Consider the following 10,000-nt stretch of genomic DNA (forward strand, 5'->3'; position numbering starts at 1 on the left):
GTGTGTGCCACGTGGTGTGTGTGTGTGTGTGTGTCACGTGGTGTGTGTGTGTCACGTGTGTGTGTGTGTGTGTCACGTGGTGTGTGTGTGTGTCACGTGGTGTGTGTGTGTGTGTCACGTGGTGTGTGTGTAGATGTGGCTGGGGCTCAAGACGGCAGTGTGCGCATATTCGAGTGGTGCCACGTGTGTGTGTGTGTGTGTCACGTGGTGTGTGTGTGTGTGTCACGTGGTGTGTGTGTGTGTCACGTGGTGTGTGTGTGTGTGTCACGTGGTGTGTGTGTGTGTCACGTGGTGTGTGTGTAGATGTGGCTGGGGCTCAAGACGGCAGTGTGCGCATGTTCGAGTGGTGCCACGCTCAGCAGCTCTGCTGCTACCGGCAGCCGGGAAACGCTCGTGTCACCCACATCGCGTTCACTCAGCACGGGGAGAGGGTGGGTGGTGGGGGGGGGGGTGGGGGGGATGGTGGGGGGGGGGGGTGGGTGGGTGCGGGGGGGTGGGGGGGGGGTGGGTGGTGGGGGGGTAAGGGGTGGGTGGGTGGTGGGGGTGGCAACGCTCGTGTCACCCACATCGCGTTCACTCAGCACGGGGAGAGGGTGGGTGTGGGGGGGGGGGTGGGGGGGGTGGGGGGGTGGGGGGGGGTGGGTGGTGGGGGGTAAGGGGTGGGTGGGTGGGTGGGTGAGTTGGTGGGTGGGTTGGTGGGTGAGTTGGTGGGTGAGTTGGTGGGTGAGTTGGTGGGTGAGTTGGTGGGTGAGTTGGTGGGTGAGTTGGTGGGTGAGTTGGTGGGTGGGTGAGTGTGTGGGTGAGCTGGTGAGTGTGTGGGTGAGCGTGCTGGTGAGTTGCTGGGTGGGTGAGTTGGTGGGTGGGTTGGTGGGTGAGTTGGTGGATGGGTTGGTGGGTGAGTTGGTGGGTGAGTTGGTGGGTGAGTTGGTGGGTGAGTTGGTGGGTGAGTTGGTGGGTGAGTTGGTGGGTGAGTTGGTGGGTGAGCTGGTGGGTGAGCTGGTGGGTGAGTTGGTGGGTGAGCGTGTGCGTGAGCGTGTGGGTGAGCATGCTGGTGAGTTGGTGAGTGAGTTGGTGAGTGAGTTGGTGGGTGAGTTGGTGGGTGAGTTGGTGGGTGGGTGAGTGTGTGGGGGCGCTGGTGAGTGTGTGGGGTGAGCGTGCTGGTGAGTTGCTGGGTGGGTGAGTTGGTGGGTGAGTTGGTGGGTGAGTTGGTGGGTGAGTATATGGGTGAGTGTGTGGGTGAGCGTGCTGGTGAGTGTGTGTGTGAGTTGGTGGGTGAGTGTGTGGGTGGGTGAGTGTGTGGGTGGGTGAGTTGGTGGGTGGGTGAGTTGGTGGGTGAACGTGCTGGTGAGTTGGTGGGTGAGTTGGTGGGTGAGTGTGTGGGTGAGCGTGCTGGTGAGTGTGTGGGTGAGTTGGTGAGTGTGTGGCGCGAGTTGGTGGGTGAGTTGGTGGGTGAGTTGGTGGGTGAGTTGGTGGGTGGGTGAGTGTGTGGGTGAGTGGTGGGTGAGTGGTGGGTGAGCGTGCTGGTGAGTGTGTGGGTGAGTTGGTGGGTGTGTGGCGCGAGTTGGTGGGTGATTTGGTGGGTGGGTGAGTCTGTGGGTCAGCGTGCTGGTGAGTGTGTGGGTGAGTTGGTGGGTGAGTTGGTGGGTGAGTGGTGGGTGAGTGTGTGGGTGAGTTGGTGGGTGAGTGGTGGGGTGAGCGTGCTGGTGAGTGTGTGGGTGAGTTGGTGGGTGTGTGGCGCGAGTTGGTGGGTGATTTGGTGGGTGGGTGAGTCTGTGGGTGAGCGTGCTGGTGAGTGTGTGGGTGAGTTGGTGGGTGAGTTGGTGGGTGAGTGGTGGGTGAGTGTGTGGGTGAGTTGGTGGGTGAGTGTGTGGGTGAGCGTGCTGGTGAGTGACTGTGCTCTCTCTGTGCCAGCTCGGAGTGGGCGATGGTGAGGGTTTCATGAGCCTGTTTCTCACCGGAGTGAACAAACCATACCTGGTGAGTCTCACACTCACCACACACTCACCACTCACTCACCACACACTCACCACACACTCACCACACACACACCACACACACACCACACACTCACCACACACACACCACACACACCACACACTCACCACACACACACACCACACACACCACACACACACCACACACTCACCACACACACTCACCACACACACACCACACACACCACACACTCACCACACACACACACCACACACACCACACACACACCACACACTCACCACACACCACACACTCACCACACACTCACCACACACTCACTCACCACACACTCACCACACACTCACCACACACACACTCACCACTCACTCACCACACACACACTCACCACACACTCACCACACACTCACCACACACACTCACCACACACACACCACACACACCACACACTCACCACACACACACACCACACACACCACACACACACCACACACTCACCACACACTCACCACACACACTCACCACACACACACCACACACACCACACACTCACCACACACACACACCACACACACACCACACACACTCACCACTCACTCACCACACACTCACCACACACTCACCACACACTCACCACACACTCACCACTCACTCACCACACACACACCACACACACACTCACCACTCACTCACCACACACTCACCACACACTCACCACACACTCACCACACACTCACCACACACACACTCACCACACACTCACCACTCACTCACCACACACACACTCACCACACACTCACCACTCACTCACCACACACACACCACACACACACTCACCACACACACACCACACACACACCACACACACACTCACCACACACACACCACACACTCACTACACACTCACCACTCACTCACCACACACTCACCACACACTCACCACACACTCACCACTCACTCACCACACACACACCACACACACACTCACCACTCACTCACCACACACTCACCACACACTCACCACACACTCACCACACACTCACCACACACACACTCACCACACACTCACCACTCACTCACCACACACACACCACACACTCACCACACACTCACCACACACTCACCACACACTCACCACACACTCACCACACACTCACCACACACACACCACACACACACTCACCACACACACACACACCACACACACACCACACACACACTCACCACACACACACCACACACTCACCACACACTCACCACTCACTCACCACACACTCACCACACACTCACCACACACTCACCACACACACACTCACTACACACACACCACACACTCACCACACACTCACCACTCACTCACCACACACTCACCACACACTCACCACACACACACCACACACACACTCACTACACACACACCACACACACACTCACCACACACACTCACCACACACACTCACCACACACTCACCACACACTCACCACACACTCACCACACACTCACCACACACTCACCACACACTCACCACACACTCACCACACACACACCACACACACACTCACCACACACACACCACACACACACTCACCACACACACACTCACCACACACTCACCACACACTCACCACACACTCACCACACACTCACCACACACACACCACACACACACCACACACACACTCACCACACACACTCACCACACACTCACCACACACTCACCACACACTCACCACACACTCACCACACACTCACCACTCACTCACCACACACACACCACACACACACTCACCACTCACTCACCACACACTCACCACACACTCACCACACACTCACCACACACTCACCACACACTCACCACTCACTCACCACACACACACCACACACACACTCACCACTCACTCACCACACACTCACCACACACTCACCACACACTCACCACACACTCACCACACACACACTCACCACACACTCACCACACACTCACCACACACTCACCACACACACACTCACCACACACACACCACACACACACTCACCACACACACTCACCACACACACTCACCACACACACTCACCACACACTCACCACTCACTCACCACACACTCACCACACACTCACCACACACTCACCACACACACACTCACCACACACTCACCACACACTCACCACACACTCACCACACACACACTCACCACACACTCACCACACACTCACCACACACACACTCACCACACATCACCACACACTCACCACACACTCACCACTCACTCACCACACACACACCACACACACACTCACCACACACTCACCACACACTCACCACACACTCACCACACACTCACCACACACTCACCACACACTCACCACTCACTCACCACACACTCACCACACACTCACCACACACTCACCACACACACACTCACCACACACTCACCACACACTCACCACACACTCACCACACACACACTCACCACACACTCACCACACACTCACCACACACTCACCACTCACTCACCACACACTCACCACACACTCACCACACACTCACCACACACACTCTCACCACACACTCACCACACACTCACCACACACACACCACACACACACCACACACTCACCACACACCACACACACACTCACCACACACTCACCACACACACACCACACACACACTCACCACACACTCACCACACACACACTCACCACACACTCACCACACACTCACCACACACTCACCACACACACACTCACCACACACACACCACACACACACTCACCACACACACTCACCACACACACTCACCACACACACTCACCACACACTCACCACTCACTCACCACACACTCACCACACACTCACCACACACTCACCACACACACACTCACCACACACTCACCACACACTCACCACACACTCACCACACACACACTCACCACACACTCACCACACACTCACCACACACACACTCACCACACATTCACCACACACTCACCACACACTCACCACTCACTCACCACACACACACCACACACACACTCACCACACACTCACCACACACTCACCACACACTCACCACACACTCACCACACACTCACCACACACTCACCACACACTCACCACTCACTCACCACACACTCACCACACACTCACCACACACTCACCACACACTCACCACACACTCACCACACACACACTCACCACACACTCACCACAAACTCACCACACACTCACCACACACACACCACACACACTCTCACCACACACTCACCACACACTCACCACACACACACCACACACACACCACACACTCACCACACACCACACACACACTCACCACACACTCACCACACACACACCACACACACACTCACCACACACTCACCACACACACACCACACACACACTCACCACACACTCACCACACACTCACCACACACACACCACACACACTCTCACCACACACTCACCACACACTCACCACACACACACCACACACACACCACACACTCACCACACACCACACACACACTCACCACACACTCACCACACACACACCACACACACACTCACCACACACTCACCACACACACACCACACACACACCACACACTCACCACACACCACACACACACTCACCACACACTCACCACACACACACCACACACACACTCACCACACACTCACCACACACACACCACACACACACCACACACTCACCACACACCACACACACACTCACCACACACTCACCACACACACACCACACACACACTCACCACACACTCACCACACACACACCACACACACACTCACCACACACTCACCACACACTCACCACACACACACCACACACACTCTCACCACACACTCACCACACACTCACCACACACACACCACACACACACCACACACTCACCACACACCACACACACACTCACCACACACTCACCACACACACACCACACACACACTCACCACACACTCACCACACACACACCACACACACACCACACACTCACCACACACCACACACACACTCACCACACACTCACCACACACACACCACACACACACTCACCACACACTCACCACACACACACCACACACACACTCACCACACACTCACCACACACTCACCACACACACACCACACACACTCTCACCACACACTCACCACACACTCACCACACACACACCACACACACACCACACACTCACCACACACCACACACACACTCACCACACACTCACCACACACACACCACACACACACTCACCACACACTCACCACACACACACCACACACACACCACACACTCACCACACACCACACACACACTCACCACACACTCACCACACACACACCACACACACACTCACCACACACTCACCACACACACACCACACACACACTCACCACACACTCACCACACACTCACCACACACACACCACACACACTCTCACCACACACTCACCACACACTCACCACACACACACCACACACACACCACACACTCACCACACACCACACACACACTCACCACACACTCACCACACACACACCACACACACACTCACCACACACTCACCACACACACACCACACACACACTCACTTGCACAGACCATGATGGTCGTGTTGATGGTAGTGATGGTGATGGTGGTGATGATGATGGTGGTGGTGGTGATGGTGGTGATGATGATGGTGGTGATGATGATGGTGGTGATGGGGGTGGTGGTGATGGTGGTGGTGATGATGGTGGTGGTGATGATGGCCATGTTGATGGTGGTGATGATGGTGATGGTGGTGATGGTGGTGATGGTGGTGATGGTGGTGATGGTGGTGATGGTGGTGATGGGGGTGGTGGTGATGGTGGTGGTGATGATGATGGTGGTGATGGGGGTGGTGATGGTGGTGTTGATGGTGATGGTGGTGATGGTGGTGATGGTGATGGTGGTGTGATGGTAGTAATGATGGTGGTGGTGGTGATTGTGATAGTAATCATGGTGATGGTGGTGTGATGGTAGTGATGGTGGTGGTAGTAATGATGGTGATGGTGGTGATGGTGGTGTTGATGGTGGTGATGGTGATGGTGGTGATGGTGATGGTGGTGATGGTGGTGATGGTGGTGATGGTGGTGATGGGGGTGGTGGTGATGGTGGTGGTGATGATGATGGTGGTGATGGTGGTGATGGGGGTGGTGATGGTGGTGTTGATGGTGATGGTGGTGATGGTGGTGTGATGGTAATGATGGTGGTGGTGGTGATGGTGATGGTGGTGTGATGGTAGTAATGATGGTGATGGTGGTGATTGTGATAGTAATCATGGTGATGGTGGTGTGATGGTAGTGATGGTGGTGGTAGTGATGGTGGTGATGGTGGTGTTGATGGTGATGGTGGTGATGGTGGTGATGGTGATGGTGGTGATGGTGATGGTGGTGATGGTGGTGATCGTGGTGTTGATGGTGATGGTGGTGATGGTGGTGTTGATGGTGATGGTGGTGATGGTGTTGATGGTGATGGTGGTGATGGTGGTGATGGTGGTGTTAATGGTGATGGTGGTGATGGTGGTGTTGATGGTGATGGTGGTGATGGTGATGGTGGTGTGATGGTGTTGATGGTGATGGTGGTGATGGTGTTGATGGTGATGGTGGTGATGGTGGTGTTGATGGTGATGGTGGTGATGGTGGTGTTGATGGTGGTGATGGTGATGGTGGTGATGATGGTGGTGTGATGGTAACGATGGTGGTGGTGGTGATGGTGGTGTGATGGTAGTGATGGTGGTGGTAGTAATGATGGTGATGGTGGTGATGGTGATGGTAACCATGGTGATGTTGGCGTGGTGAGGTTTGGCAGGCCCACACCCGGACCCTCGCCGCATTCTGCTTCCTCGGCAACTCGTCGCTCATAGCAACGGCCGGCACCACCCTTGACAACCGGTCCCCCACTCACTCACCCACTCACCCACCCACTCACCCACTCACCCACTCACCCACTCACCCACCCACTCACCCACTCACCTACCCACTCACCCACTCACTCACCCACCCACTCACCCACTCACTCACCCACTCACCCACTCACTCACCCACCCACTCACCCACCCACTCACCCACCCACTCACCCACTCACCCACTCACCCACTCACTCACCCACCCACTCACCCACCCACTCACCCACCCACTCACCCACTCACCCACCCACTCACCCACCCACTCACCCACCCACTCACCCACTCACCCACTCACCCACCCACTCACCTACCCACTCACCCACTCACCCACTCACCCACCCACTCACCCACTCACCCACCCACTCACCCACTCACTCACCCACTCACCCACTCACTCACCCACCCACTCACCCACCCACTCACCCACCCACTCACCCACTCACCCACCCACTCACCCACTCACCCACTCACCCACCCACTCACCCACTCATCCACTCACCTACCCACTCACCTACCCACTCACCCACTCACCTACCCACTCACCCACTCACCTACCCACTCACCCACCCACTCACCCACTCACCCACTCACCCACCCACTCACCTACCCACTCACCTACCCACTCACTTACCTACACACTCACCTACCCACCCACCTACCCACTCACCTACCCACTCATCCACTCACCTACCCACTCACCCACCCACTCACCCACTCACCTACCCAGTCACTCACCCACTCACCCACTCACTCACCCACCCACTCACTCACCCACTCACCCACCCACTCACCCACCCACTCACCCACTCACCCACTCACCCACCCACTCACCCACTCACTCACCCACCCACTCACCCACCCACTCACCCACCCACTCACCCACTCACCCACCCACTCACCCACTCACCCACCCACTCACCCACTCACCCACTCACCCACCCACTCACCCACTCACTCACTCACTCACCCACCCACTCACCCACCCACTCACCCACTCACCTACCCACTCACCTACCCACTCACCTACCCACTCACCTACCCACTCACCCACTCACCCACTCACCTACCCACTCACCCACTCACCTGCCCACTCACCTACCCACTCACCTACCCACTCACCCACTCACCTACCCACTCACCCACTCACCTACCCACTCAACTACCCACTCACCCACTCACCCACTCACCTACCCACTCACCCACTCACCTACCCACTCACCTACCCACTCACCTACCCACTCACCCACTCACCTACCCACTCACCTACCCACTCACCCACTCACCTACCCACTCACCCACTCACCTACCCACTCACCTACCCACTCACCTACCCACTCACCCACTCGCCTACCCACTCACCTACCCACTCACCCACTCACCTGCCCACTCACTTACCCACTCACCTACCCACTCACCCACTCACCTACCCACTCACCCACTCACCTACCCACTCACCTACCCACTCACCCACTCACCTACCCACTCACCTACCCACTCACCCACTCACCTACCCACTCACCCACTCACCTACCCACTCACCTACCCACTCACCCACTCACCTACCCACTCACCCACCCACCCACCTACCCACTCACCTACCCACTCACCCACTCACCTACCCACTCACCCACTCACCTACCCACTCAACTACCCACTCACCCACTCACCTACCTGGTCACCCGCTCACCTACCCACTCACCCACCCACTCACCTACCCACTCACCCACTCACCTACCCACTCACCCACTCACCTACCCACTCACCTACCCACTCACCCACTCACCTACCCACTCACCCACTCACCTACCCACTCAACTACCCACTCACCCACTCACCTACCTGGTCACCCGCTCACCTACCCACTCACCCACCCACTCACCTACCCACTCACCCACTCACCTACCCACTCACCCACTCACCTACCCACTCACCTACCTACTCACCTACCCACTCACCTACCCACTCACCTACCTACTCACTCACTCACCTACCCACTCACCTACCCACTCACCCACTCACCTACCCACTCACCTACCCACTCACCTACCCACTCACCTACCCACTCACCTACCTACTCACTCACTCACCTAC

General features: G+C 56.9%; 2 long non-coding RNA genes across 3 annotated transcripts in view; one reads left to right on the forward strand and one right to left on the reverse strand.

Moving 5' to 3' along the window:
• The first annotated feature begins 284 nt into the window (after positions 1–284).
• LOC144954776 (uncharacterized) overlaps positions 285–10,000 on the forward strand; it is an 18,987-nt gene continuing 9,271 nt past the window's right edge. Inside the window, exons 1-3 of one of the 2 annotated variants that reach the window (XR_013641355.1) lie at positions 285–431; positions 1,912–1,977; positions 7,804–7,895. This is a non-coding gene — a long non-coding RNA (uncharacterized LOC144954776). Of the gene's footprint in view, positions 432–545; positions 594–1,911; positions 1,978–7,803; positions 7,896–10,000 lie in introns of those variants that run through there. The other variant, XR_013641356.1, reaches the window with a different exon arrangement.
• Positions 8,893–9,248, reverse strand: LOC144954775 (uncharacterized). The gene is made up of 3 exons (XR_013641354.1): positions 9,225–9,248; positions 9,121–9,192; positions 8,893–8,932 (listed from the first exon to the last, which is right to left on the reverse strand). It is a non-coding gene; the product is annotated as an uncharacterized LOC144954775 (long non-coding RNA).

This window comes from Lampetra fluviatilis, unplaced genomic scaffold, assembly GCF_964198595.1.
Source record: "Lampetra fluviatilis unplaced genomic scaffold, kcLamFluv1.1 SCAFFOLD_326, whole genome shotgun sequence".
Lineage (NCBI taxonomy): Eukaryota > Metazoa > Chordata > Hyperoartia > Petromyzontiformes > Petromyzontidae > Lampetra > Lampetra fluviatilis.